Source organism: Triticum dicoccoides, chromosome 1B (genome assembly GCF_002162155.2).
Source record: "Triticum dicoccoides isolate Atlit2015 ecotype Zavitan chromosome 1B, WEW_v2.0, whole genome shotgun sequence".
Classification (NCBI taxonomy): domain Eukaryota; kingdom Viridiplantae; phylum Streptophyta; class Magnoliopsida; order Poales; family Poaceae; genus Triticum; species Triticum dicoccoides.
Window position 1 is genome coordinate 133,100,822 of NC_041381.1, and position 14,934 is coordinate 133,115,755.

Genomic DNA, 14,934 nt, shown 5'->3' on the forward strand with positions numbered 1-14,934 from the left:
TACGATGGCCCGTCCGGTGGGTCCCAGTAGTCAAGGGGGAACGTTTTTTCGTGAAATACGGTGGCCCGTCTGGTGGGTCCCTACTGTCAGGTGGAGGAACAATTATTTTGCGTGTAATAAGGAGGCACTTCCTTGCAGCTGTCGTGGACCCAACTGTCAGCCTCTCCACGTACATTAATCTTCCAATGGAAGTCGGTCGTTAACCACATTGACCACGCCGCACTGAGAGCACCACAGCGGTGGACGACAGCCAGGCCTAGGAAGGGGACGCCGCGGAGCCGGGGAAGATGCATCAGTGGATGCCCACGCGGAGAGGAGTACGAGGGTTCACTGGTTCGACTGCGGTGTGAGGCTGTCGTCACCGCAGAATAACGGGGGGTGTGGGTGAGTGGAGGGATGGCCTGGCCAGCTGTGGGAGTAGTAGGGGGCGGTGAGGCCTCCGCGGCAGCACAGCCGTCCACGAGACGCAGGACCAGGCAACACGACCAGCGCTACTTTGGGTGGCTGGAGCAAGAAGACCAGAGGTTGAAGAAGCACTATGGTCGTTGGATGGACATCATACGGTCACTGGAGCTAGAATCGTTCGTATTGACTAAGTTGACAAAGCCCTCCATCCCCGTCAACTTAGTAGGCCCACAATTCACCCTTCCACTATGGTGGGTCCTAGCTGGCAGGGGGGTATTCATTTTTTTGTGCGCAATAAGGAGGCACTTCCTTGCATGCGAAGATATAGTTGGTGGGTCCGACCTGTCAGCGGAGGGAACCTTTTTTCGTGAAATACAGAGGCCCTTCCGGCGGTCCCAGATGCCAGGTGGAGGAATCATTATTTTGCGCGTAATAAGGAGGCATTTCCTTGTGTGCGACCGTGGACCCAGCTGTCAGCCTCTCCACGTACAGTTCACTTTCGATGGATGTTGTTCATTGACCACGTTGACCATGCCGTGCCGAGAGCACCAGGGCAGTGGACGACGGCGAGACCTACGAATGGAGCGACACGGAGCCAGGGAAGACATGGCAGTGGATGCCCATGCGGTGGAGAGTACGTGGGTTGACTGTTTCGGCTGCCGTCACCGGAAAATAACAAGAGGTGTGGGTGAGTAGAGGGATAGACAGGCCAGGGATGCGAGTATGATGGGGCCGTGAGGCCTACCAGGCAGCACGGCCGACCACGGGAGGCGGGAGCAGGCGGTTCCGACGGTGCTAGTTTGGGCGGCTGGGGCAGGAAGATCAGAGACTGAAGAATCACGATTGTCGTTAGATTGACATCTAACGGTCTGAAGCTGGTAGAGTCGATTGTTGAGTAAGTCTCTTTTTGAGAAATCTTGTGTGTGCATGAACTTAGTAGGACCACAAGTCAACCTCCAAATCTATGGCAGACAACACAGAGCCCATTTGCTATTTTTTAAATAATTTGCAGCCCATTTGGTAATTCTTAAGTAATTTATTACAGCCCATTTTTTGCCCAGGACCACGCTCAAAAAGTTCAACCTTATTTTTCATATATCTCTGGAGTCTGAACTGTTGTAATCCCGAAATGATAAACATTTTTTAAGAACTTATTGATTTGCCAAAAAAATTGTGTTGTTTTTTAAGCAAATAAGACGTGGGACAATTGAGTTGGTTTAAGGGAAAACCAGTGGTAAAAAAATCAGCGCTGGGAGGGAAAAAACAACAAAAATAAGGATGTAAATATAAAAGGGAATTTTATGTATTTTCAATATAATGATACGTGTATATGAACTAGCAAAACTATAGGTAGAGATTAGAAAATGGATGTAGGACATGCGTTTGAAGAGGAAAATAGAACTGGATTGTGTGTTTGATTCAGTAAAAAAACTGCCTGCAGATGTTGTAAGACAAAATATAACTAACGCTGGCGGGCCAGAGGCCAGTAGATACCTGTTGGATCACTGTGCCCTGTTGTCGTCATGGTTTGGGCCTGTTAAAAACAAAAACAAGCCTAGGCAGTCTACAGCCCAGTTGAAACTTGCTTGACCTAAAAAAACAATATACCTACTCAATAAACGATAGAATTCTGCAAGTACAGACTGATAACTGGGATGCAACAGGGTATTGTTTTTTCATCGTGATAATAAGTTCATGCACTTGTTTCGAAAAATTTGGAGAACTGGGAATTCGAACGGCGGGTGCTTATGCTACCCATCAAATAAAAATCAGGTGCGTGAAAATTCGTTTTGAAACAAATGATTTATCTTTATATCCATGTCGACCCTCCGCATGATGGTTGGAAGCAATTGCCAAGTTCATACCAAAAGATCGTTAACAACAATACCAACTTGCGGACGACAAGGTAGTACAAGTACCAATACCAAACCAACTTATAATCTTTTTACTCCTGGCCCTAAGTGTTCATTTGGTAGAAAATATTGCAGAGGACCAGCTCCTGCTCCTTCTCTTGCTCCAGGTCCCCGAGGTGGTACTGGTGCATCACCCAGTTGGTCCTCTGCTGGTCGCAGTTCTTGTTGGTGTGCAGCACTAGAACCTTTTTGTTGCCCATCTGCCGGCCGTTGACCATCACCGGCAAGGTATTGCCAGTCTTGTGCCACATCACGTGCATGCCGCACTCCGGTTGTATCTTGCGAGGCATCCACGTGCCCCTTTTGAACCGCCTAGAATTGCACTGGAAGAAATGCTTGCTTAGGCCAGTCAGTGTGATACATGCAGTATTGTCGAATACAGGTTTTAGTGTACGTAGTTGGCATTGTCATAACATCTTTGGCATGTTGAAATCACTTGTTTCACTTTTTATTAACTATCAAATTGTAATTTCTTCACTAGGTCTGCGTCTAAAACGAAAAATAGAGCTATAAAGAAAGGAATATGTTTGTGCAAGTAGACGGCCGATCGGTGTCTTACCTGGAAGCTTCTCAGGATTGGTGTAGCATATGTCGTGCTTGCTATCGATGGTTGGTATGAACAAATCGATGAGAGGGTGAGATCTCGCACTGTCAGCACTCACTTTGGCCTCAAGGTGCTCGATCAGCTCCTGATCCATGGGATCAAACTTGGTGCGAGCCGGCAGCACTGGCCAATCCTTCTTCGACTTGCATCAGTTAATTCATGTTATATGGTACTCAATGTATGCTCAATCGACTGTTTTAAGTGAATGATGAAAGATTTCGACAGATAAGTGGTACTCCAAATCTATAGTCCGGAATACCCGAACATGCTGCCGGGATTCTTGTGTCACCTCACACGCAGCATGTTGTCATGTCAATTCAATGTGTGGACATGATGAATAATTTGACCGACGTATACTAGTACTGCTACTGTACTACTTACTAGTCATATTTAGTGTCACATTTTAACCATAGGTTTAACTAAGAAGTACGCACTTGAAGCCTAATTGATATATATGGCTTCTGCACAGCATCTCCATCATCATTATCAGTACATCCTATGCAGGTGAGTTAGGATGCACTTGATCCCAGAAAGGTATCTATCCTTCAAACCAGAGGAGTGCTTCAAACTAACAACAGTACATAATATCCAACAAAAGAAGGTCGTGCTACAGCAGCAGAATACATGGCTCAGTCTAGAAATCAGTACGAATCAAGTTGTGCATATCTTTTGTTGGCATGAACCACATCGCCGCATGTCAGGTTTGCAAAATCCATCCATCGCATGGAAGCTTGATGCCTTTCACACACTAAAGATTATCTGGCAACAAGTTGCGTTGACGAATCTCTAGATATGGTGATTCATGAAACCCATGGTATGATGTGTAAACACAGTCCCCCCTGGCGAATGGAATTGCATAGCACGGTAATCATCGCCGGTGATATGATCGACGATTGGTTGGATGATCGGATAATTGAGCCTGAGGAACATGGAGTGGTTGCCGAGGATGTAAACCCGCCTGCAGTTGAATACGCATGGCCCAACAGAGCTGGGATCTTTCTCGAACATGAAGCAGCCATAGCCATCAATGTCAGAAATGCCCCAGGCATTGTACTGCATGTGGTTTGATGTAATGGTTTGGTCCATTTGGTACGTGTGAATGAGCATCAAATGACCGCCGTCAGCTGAACAAGCGATAAACCACCACCCATCGGCTGGTATGATTCCAGGTCCTAGAATCATGAAGGCCAGTGCATTTGTGTCTGCTGCAACAATTCAAATTGGGGACCAAAAGGACAAAAATAAACAATCACGTTCAGAGTATGTGTGGAATTAAGATTATTATAACAGTGACACATATCATACACAGAGAATTGCAATGTCGTGGTCATAATCATAACCCAAGTTAAAAAAAATAAGCCAATGGCTTTCATATTCTAGCAATATGTCATGGTTCAAACATCATGTAACAATGAGAGGAAAACAGCTATGATAGAGCCTACTCATATTCTACCATAGCACTTACTACTACTGTTCTCATATCAACTCTAAGCAATAACATGTGTTGTTATAAAAATCTTAGAAATGAGAGTAACATATAGAAATCATGAAGTTATGCTCATAATATCTATTCTAACAATCATTATATGCCAATTGTTCACATATCAACTCTAACAATAACATGTGTGGTCATAAAAATCTAGGAAATGAGAGGAACAAATAGCAATGATGTGGTTATAGACATACTATCTATTCTAAATTTGTAACAATGAACAAGCAGTCGTATTCATAAGGTAAAGATGAGATGAGATAGAACAATTACACGACGATAGATTCCACCAGTATAGGCAACCAATCTGTGCATCGACCGCGTAAACAATGCCATCATGCACTATAGCATCCGACAGAAATGTTGCCTCAACAGGATTGACGATGAGCCATAACCATGTATGGCGACCGAATTCCAGATAGACTAATCCCATGTTGAACAAGGCAATGAGCTTGTAATCCATGTAGTCTTCTGTTGGTGTGGGCACTTCGCAGATTACAACCATCAGCAAAGAGAGGTCGAGCCAAAAGCTTGTTGCGTCTCATGCGTAGTAGGCAGGAGTGTCCGGCGGGCCACGAGGCTCGATGGCGGTGGTATCCAACGATGGAATGGTGATCTCTTGCTGTGTGTAGATATCCACGAGACGCCATGGACTACCGGATTGGTGGATGAGGACGATCCGGTTGGCCTTCATGCCCGCCTAGTAGTGGCCGCGCATGAAGGAAGGTGGACGGGTAGTGATAGCATGTCGAGGGGCAACACGGCAACCTCCATAGGATCGCCAAGTCGGTGTGGGCCACCTGCGAGGATCGGGCATCAGCAAGCATGGTGTCTTGAAAAGAGCCAGCCTGTTGCAGACGAGTAGACGGTAGAAAGACAACGAGCATGCGGCTAGACGGACGGTGCTGAGTAGGTCCATACGAGTACAGATCTGCTCCAAGAGAACATCGGGGAGGGAATTCCAATCGTGGATCTACGTGTCATACGGTTCTGCCATTGGGGTTTTCGGTGCCTGCGAGCCAGCGGGGAAGTGGATTCGGGCGAGCGAGCGAAGAAGCTTCTCGTGTGGCCGAGTAGTGAGCGGGGAGATATGGTACGCGCGAGCTACCAAGGAAGATGGCGCGGGTGGGCGAGCAGTGAGAGGGGGAAATGGTGTGCGGCCGACGATGGGGAAGAGAGGAGGAAGAAGAAGAGAGGAGGAAGAAGAGTGAAAGACATGGAAGAAAGTGCATTAAATCTCAATTCTACTAGTACTACTACTAGGATATACCGTCCTTCGGAGTGTAAATAGTTACACCGGTCACATGTGGGTCTACCACAAGAGGGCCCATATGTCAGTTAATGGAGGAGAGAGGTGCGTAGGCGTATTTGCGGAAGTGTGCTCTACTGGCAAACATGATAGGCAGTACGGGGTAAAGCTGATTTAGTAACACCAACACGCTGGTTCAGATTATTAATTAAGTGTCCCATCTGCTGCAGCGTGTATTGTCACTTCACTGCAAAAACTAGTTGAATAGTTCTCTCTGACCGAGATGGGGAATAATGGATCGTGAAGACTTCCTTTCTACAGTATCCCTATGCACCTACGCTCACTTCACTCATTTTGCTCCGTACGTAGTCACTTGTTGAAATCTCTAGAAAGACAAATACTCCGTATTTGGGAACAGAGGGAGGCTTTTACTCCGAATTTGGGAACAGGGGGAGTATCACCATATGGAGGGAACAGAGGAAGCTTGAAATATGAACATGTCAATGGGAGGAGTAAGCCCCATGCATGCATGCATGCAACATGCAACACTCACACGTACACATGGACGCACGCAACACTCATGCACCCATGCGGCACACAACACACGACGCAACACACACACTCACGCTCAAGTGCTCAACCTACTCCCTACGTTCGTGAAAGACTATACATTTAGAGAATTACACATTGACCAGGGCATAATTAACGCCCGAAAGTAGCAGACTTATGTGTGCATGCGACCATTGAGTGAAGAAGATTAAATGAAGGTCGTCGCATGCCACTACTAGGGAAAAGCCTAGCAGCAGCGTGGGTTTTAGGCCTATCAATAGCACGGGACGATGCGCTACTGATAAGGCGCTACAGCTAACGTGTAGCAGTAGCACATGTCGTCTCACGCTACTGCTATACAAGGATAGCTATAGCGCGCTTCAGTGAAGAGCGCTACTGATATTACGTGCAACACTTTTTACAGGGAAGCGATACTGGCAAGGCGGCGCTACTGCTAACTTTTTTCCCCTCGCTACTACTAGTTTTATTAGTTTTTTTCTGCATATTTGTTATGTATTTGAATAGGCTTTATACAATAATCTTTAGCATATCATACACATACAAATGTAATCATAGCATATACATACAACTAGTCTCATCAAATCATGTCATCATCATAATCATCATCCAACACAAAGTGGTCTCTCGTCATCATCTCAAAAATAGTGATACAAGTCTCAATTACTTGCATATACTCATCATCCATCTAAACAATGATATACGCGAGAAGATCTATCACTTTGAGTGAGAGCCGAACTATGCAGTACATGAGTTCGTATCCCTCTCTCGCATTAGCGTGAACCTAAGCTAACTACTGCCTATCGCTCGGAAACCGGAAACTGGTACACCTGGGCCTGACACTCCGGCCACTCATCGTATATATACTCCTGGTGTAGCACTTCTTCGCCATCGATGATCTATGCACCTGCATCGTCAAATGAGTCGATGATATGCAACATATATAGTTGAGCAACAGAAAGAGACAAACTTGGCAAAAATGGAAACAACATATTATAAGCATAAATAACAAAGTTCATCGTACCCAAAATGCCCTAACTAGAGTGATCTTCGCTAGTCGAGGAGGAGGACGGTTTAATTACATCACAAATAAATTTTCGCCGTGCATAACTCAAAGTTTTGTCATACAGAAAGTATGGACTAAACGGACACATTGTCATATATCGACAATCACTCCAACATGTCGTGCCATCAATCGATGTCAGGGAGATAGTCCCCGAGCTTAGTGAAAGGCTTCATGTCGAGACACTGAGAGGCTACCCATGTTCGGACGTCTTCCCGCGACATTTGTCCTTCTTCGTAGAACATACCTGTTTTTCCGACGACCTCCTTCATGATGATTTGGGCAAGTTCACGTTGGATGTGATAGAACTCAGCTCGAAGTCGATGATCCTCGATATCTCCTACATTCTTTGCCCATTGTAGAATATGGGCATCGCCGGATCTAGGTGACATGTGAAGGTTCTGGTGATCCCGTATATACTCCAGCATGTGGTGTAGGACACAGAATCCATCATTAAGAGAATCACTCGGTTGCTGGATGCAGCAGAAGTCGGTCTTATGGCCGAAGGCGACCCTGCTGCCCCTTTTCTTCTTGTCCTTGACCTCTCCACCCAGTGCTTGGTAGTAAAACATAGAACTGACGAGAACATCCTTGATGTGGGTGTAATCCATTTTGTGAATGTTCTTCGACAAGTCCAAGTAAAGAGCATGGGAGTGTCGGGGGTAGATGATGATGAGGACGGTGCGCCCACCACTGCGCAAAATAAGTACACCTCAAATTAATTAGCCTCCACCGTGCAAATGAATGATTGAAATCGAAGGAATGATATCCGTGCTGATGACTTACACGGGATGATAAGGCACGAGAATCGCCTCCTTGTCCTTATTGGCGAGCATGAAACTGACGATGTATTCCCTCGCGTATTCACGGTGCTTTGTGCAGACTCCCAAGAAGCCCTCATGCATGTAGTATGGGTCAGCGACACAGATATAAGGTATCTGCTCAACCCCGATGATGTAGTTCATGTGCAAGGCATAAAGGCCGACAAACGTAAAATGCAGCTTCTTCACGTGAAACATGTCGAATATGTAATCGAATCGAAGGAAGAACTTATCCGCGGGGAAGCAGTCGACGTACGACAATTGCCTCAGAATGTTAACCACGTAGAGTGGGTATCCTGGATCTTTTGAGGCAATGAGGACTTTCTCTATCCGCAGCACATTGTCATGAAGTCTCCTTAGATCGCCGAATCTGGCCCCTAGAGCTCTTGAAGGTAGGATTGGTTGACCGAGGATATGCCATTTATCTGCATCGGGGATATCTATACGGTCCTGAAGTCAAGGCTGCTGAGGCGGCTGGATCATAGAATCAGCTTTTTGCCTTTCCTCGCTCTCTTCCTAGACTTCTTTACTACCAGAAGGTCGTCCATAATACGTTCAGCCTCTGGAGACGGCAATTCACGCACCGACTCATGACGCTCAAACTCTGAGTATGCGCTAGTATAGACATATTGTTGAGTGCCATCGTCATCCTCATCCTCATCCATGGTGACGTCATCAGCGACTAATGGAGCCTCTTCCTTACCCCATCCGCTATCACCCAACCCGACACCCTACGCTAATTGGGTAGGTGGCGTGTTGATGTTCATACCTTGCTGAGGCTGCGTGCTCGTGGGTGTGCTCCCGGCTGCCTCCAGACGAAGCAGACTCTTTGGCCACAACAGGACCCACCCATTGCAACATTCACCAAGACACCGTGGGGTCTCGTTGTCATCCCCCACTAGTATCAGAGGAGGCAAATTCTCGTGGCCCGGTTTGACACTAGCCACGGAAACCTTGAAGACGTTCGGGGGGATCGGCCGGCTGTGGAACAATGGTTCCTTCGGCTCCATTATCGTCGCCTTCCCCACGTCCACCTTCTGGTCCCGATGGTGTAAAATATGGTGCACGGGGTTTCGTCGGCCTGCAAAGAAAAGTCTGCGATGTGAGACATCCGAAAGGCAACAAAATCGGGAGATTATACATTTATTGAAGGGGGCCGGTCTGACAGATACCGTGAGGGCGTCAAGCTCATCGAGCAGGTGCCAGAGCCGGGGCGGGAGCAGGTGCGGGAGCAGGTGCGGGAGTCGGTGCAGGAGCAGGTGCGGGAGCCGGTGAGGGAGCAGGTGCTGGTGCAACGGTAGTCGAGCTGCTCCCCAAGAAGTCAGTAAGGGGAAAGTCCGCTGCATTTTTTTCTGGATTTTGCCTGGTCCAATTGAAAACAGCCAGAACCAAGGAAGTAGACATATCTACCACCACCTGTTTTGCAGAAGCTACCGCTGTTGCGACTGTCTGAGATGATTTCTTCTCAACCACAATCTCAACCTTCTTGTCGATGTTTTCTTCAGTTAACCTCCGTCTTTCCTTTCTCTCCTCTGTGGTCTCACGGTAGTACTTCTTCCATGTGGCACCGTCTCCAACACCGTGCACGCATCCATACGACGGTCGAGTCTCCACCGGGAGTCGTTTCAATATGTTCAACACCCAGCTAAATGGAGTGTCCCACTTGGGCCTCGCCAATGCCTTAGACGGCGAGTCGCTTTCGGCCGCAATCCTGTGCTGCTCTCTCTGCAAAAGGCACAAGGATCGTTTACAAATATGACTAACGTGTGTAGTCGAATTGATTAGAAACTAAAATTACGAGCAGTCTAATGAACTCTGTCGTGACCGCGTTTGTCTTGTAAACCTTCTTCACTGGGTCCCAACGGTGCCGAGCCCTGAGGACGTCACACTCCTGCGAGACGGTGAACTCTGCCAAGGGGTCTGAGATGCCCAGACTCGCGGCTTCTGTGTCCTCCTTGTCCCATTTGGACCTCTTCCCGCCGTAACCACGGCTTCCGAGCTGGTGGCTCCCAATCTTCCTCTCTTGAAGCCCCTTCATGTACTAAGACTTTTTTTGGGCAGCTTCGGCCTTGCAAGTCGCCTTAAATATTTGAAACTGCTCTTCTGTGATTGTCGGATTATCCTTTACAATCTCGGAGAACGGTTCCTTCTTGTCGATGATCCTTGCTTTCACCCTTGTTTTTCAGGCAGCCAACGTGTCGCTAAACTTGGTCATGGCGTGTTTGTTTATCTTCTTCATTGCCGGGTCCTAATCTGGATCTTTATAATCCTTTTCATTCTCGCCCGGGAACAAGAATATCTGGTGAAACTTCTTTAGGAGGGAGGGCCTCATATTATCTATCTTCTGTAGTTTCTCATCGTTGATGGTGGCGGTTGTGCGTACGATGCAGCCTATTTGATTGTCGTAGCACGTGCGCGCTTCCTCGGGCGCTTTTGGCTCAAAATTGCCGTCGTCCACCTCCGTGACCACCAGTCTAGTAGTCTTGAGTTTGTTCGGAAGTCGTTGCCTCTTTGTTTTCGGTTCTACACCGGCTCCGCTCCCCGAGGCAACGTCGGTCTTAGTCTCAGCACCGGTCTCGATGCCGATCTGAGTCTCAGCGCCGGTCTCAGTCTCAGCACTGGTCTGTGTGTCGGTCTCAGTCCCTGATGCCACCAGTGGGCCCAGCAACAACATCGGTTGATCATCGGCAAGGCTGAAAAATTCGCCTGCCGCCCGGTAGACGTCGTCGCAATCACCAGAACCCTATCCTTCATCGTTGCGAGCCATGTTTCCTACTATTAAATCTAGTCAATTAATTAGAGACCTAATAAAATGGATAATGACATAAAAAAGGCCTATTGTTTTGCAGCAACGTTGACTCCTTCCCGGTGCGGCAAATCCTGGGCACTCGATATGTCCTAGTTTGTAGCGTAAGTCATGCCGAAATTCACGGAAAATTTCGGCATGACCTTTGCTAAAAAGTGGACAAATTGAGAACCTAAAATTTGCCGGAACAAAAATGAATCAACATTTCGGCAAAACATAGGCCACTCGGCTTCATTCCCGGGAAACAACAAAAGGCCACTTGGGCACAATCGAAACATGAGTGTGCAAAGATAATTGAGGAATTTGCATATATCCTGACCACTTCAAATTTGCATGTCCTAGCGTTCGACACTACAAGAAAATCTACACAAATCTCATGCTCTCTCAAACTCAATTCAAAAACCAAATATAGATTATATTTAGTTAACTACTGAACTAAGTTACTTTACTCTAAACTAAATTCCCTACTACCCTAATTAACATCTAGTTAAACAAACTCAATTTAAAAACTAAACCCTACTGAACTAATTAACATCAACATTATCTACTACTTAATATCTATTATTACCCTAACTAAAAAACACCTACTATTAACCATACTGCCCTAGTTAACTAGTACCATCACTACTACTAATTAACATCTACTACTATTACTAAAAATCATTATGTATGAACCCTAGTACTAATTAACATCTACTACTACTGCTAATTAACATGGCAGAGGAAGAAAAAGCTGAGAGAGGGGGGGTGGGGGAGGGGTGGGGGCTTACAGAGAGGGGAGAGACGGTGGCGGGGAGGTGCTCGGCGACGGAGGTAGGGGCGGCGAGGTCGGGCATAGGATCGAGAGGCGGCGCTCCTAGGTGGGTTCAGGGCGGTGAGGTCGAGTGTGGCGGCGGAGAGGTCGAGGGTGGTGACGGAGAGGTCGAGGGCGGCCCGAGAGGCGGCGGCGGTGAGGCTGGGCGGCCTCGGGCGGAGGCAGTGAGGATAAGCGTGGCGTCGACGCCGGCAGGCCACGGCGGTGAAGTGGGGGTGACAACAAAGTGGGGGAGACAGTGGCGAAGAGTGGGGCAAGGGATTTGGGTGAGAAGTGGTGGCCGGGGGAAACCGTTTTTTGGGTTAAGTCAAAAATAACGGTAGCGCGTTAGGGAAAACACGCTATAGCTAAGTTAGCTATAGCGCGCTTCCGCAAACGCGCTACTGCTATTCCTTCATCCTTTTTTCCCTTTTTCGTTTATTTTTCTTTACATTTTATATTTTTCCTTTCTCCTTTTTCTATTTATTTCAATTTCATTTACTTTTCTATTTGTTTTTCATTTTATTTTATTTTCGTTAGCAGTAGTGCTCTACACGTAAACGCGCTGCTATAAGAATATTAGCGGCAGGGCGGTTTCTAAAAGATCACTACTACTATGTGTAGCTCATCGGCTTAGTGGTCGAAATTTTAGTAGTAGCGAGTTTTCAGCGAGGCGCGCTACTGCTATATATGCATCTGCAGCGCGCTTATTTGGCACGTGCTACTGCTGTCTAGCAGTAGCGAGCTTTCTTAACAATCGCTACTGCTAAAGTTCTGTGTATAATGTTTTCCCTAGTAGTGTGCTGTAATTAATGATAGACATGTAGCCTATACCTAGAGCACAAGTTGGTGCATTAGTCAATCAATATCGATTTAGATTAAAGGCTAAATGCATTGGAAGTGTAGATGTATGATACGTCTCCAACATATCTATAATTTTTTATTGTTCCATGCTATTATATTACCTGTTTTGGATGTTTATGGGCTTTACTTAACACTTTTACATCATTTTTGGGACTAACCTACTAACCGGAGGCCCAGCCCGAATTGCTATTTTTTTTGCCTATTTCAGTATATCGAAGGAAAGGAATATCAGACGGAGTCCAAACCGAATAAAACCTTCGGGAGCGATCTTTTTGGAACAAACGCAATCCAGGAGACTTGGAGTGGACGTTAAGAAGCAGCCGAGGCGGCCACGAGGGTGGCCGGCATGCCCAGTAAGGGTGGGAACGCCCCCTGCCTCATGGGCCCCTTGTGGATTTGCTGACTGACTTCCTTCGCCTATATATATCTACATACCCCGAAAACATCCCAGAGAACCACGAGAAATTATTTCCACTGCCGCAACCTTATGTATCCGCAAGATCCCATCTTGGAGCCTTCGCCGGCGCTCCGCCGGAGGGGTAATTGACCATGGAGAGCCTCTCCATCAACACCAAGGCCTCTCCGATGAGTTGTGAGTAGTTTACCACAGACCTTCGGGTCCATAGTTATTAGCTAGATGGCTTCTTCTCTCTCTTTGATTCTCAATACAAAGTTCTCCTTCCTCTTCTTGGAGATCTATTTGATGTAACTCTTTTTGCAGTGTGTTTGTCGAGATTTGATGAATTGTGGGTTTATGATCAAGTTTATCTATGAGAAATATTTGAATCTCCTCTGAATTCTTTTATGTATGATTGGTTATCTTTGCAAGTCTCTTCAAATTATCAGTTTGGTTTGGCCTACTAGATTGATCTTTCTTGCCATGGGAGAAGTGCTTAGCTTTGGGTTCAATCTTTCGGCGTCCTTTCCCAGTGACAGTAGGGGCAGCAAGGCACGTATTGTATTATTGCCATGAGGATAAAAACATGGGGTTTATATCATATTACATGAGTTTATCCCTCTACATCATGTCATCTTTCTTAATGTGTTACTCTGTTCTTCATGAACTTAATACTCAAGATGCAGGCAGGAGTTAGTCGATGTGTGGAGTAATAGTAGTAGATGTAGGTAGGAGTCGGTCTACTTGTTGCGGACATGATGCCTATATACATGATTATGCCTAGATAATCTCATAACTATGCACTTTTCTATCAATTGCTCGACAGTAATTTGTTCACCCACCGTAATAATTTTGCTATCTTGAGAGAAGCCACTAGTGAAACCTATGGCCCCTGGGTCTATCTTTTATCATATAAGTTTTCCATTTACTTTTATTTGCATCTTTTACTTTCCAATCTATATCATAAAAATACCAAAAAAATATCTTATCATATTATCTCTATCAGATCTCACTTTTGCAAGTTTCCGTGAAGGGATTGACAACCCCTTTATCGTGTTGGTTGCAAGGTTCTTGTTTGTTTGTGTAGGTGCGTGGGACTTTTGAGGAGCCTCCTACTGGATTCATACCTTGGTTCTCAAAAACTGAGGGAAATACTTACGCTACTGTGCTGCATCACCCTTTCCTCTTCAAGGAAAACCAACGCAAGCTCAAGACGTAGAAAGAAGGATTTCTGGTGCCGTTCTCGGGGAGGTCTTTGCTCAAGTCAAGACATACCAAGTACCCATCACAAACTCATCTCCCTCGCATTACATTATTTGCCATTTGCCTCTCGTTTTCCTCTACCCCACTTCACCCTTGTCGTTTTATTCGCCCTCTCTTTCCCGTTCTCCTCTCTCTTTCGCTTGCCTTTGTGTGTGCTCGTGTGCTAGTTGCTTATCTCGTTATCATGGCTAGTCCTCCTATCATTAGTAATACTCCCAATCATGAAGTTCTTAATTTTAAACAAAGGGAGGGAGAAAATCTAAAAGATGCTTGGCATAGAATTTGCAATGCTCAAAATAGATCTACTAGGAAGCAATCCACTTCCGTTCTTCTTTGCAATTCTTATGTAGGCATTACCCCTTGGAATATATATATTCTTGACACCATTACCGGAGGGAATTTTTTGGGTAGCCATACTTTTGATGCTTACAATGCCATGACAGATTTGTTCGGTCTACCACCTCTTTTAGTTAACGGAACAGTTTTAACTTTGGAACATATGATGCAAAGGCTTGAAATTATTGAAAATAAAGTTGCTACTGTCGAGTTAATTGAAAATTTGGATAAAAATATCCATAATCAAATTACTCAATATGGATCTAAAGTTGGAAATATTTTGAAAAGTTTTAAAGAAAAGGAACCTATAGTTAATGAAAGGATAAATCAAGATTCCACAAGAATCGGTACACTTGAGGACATT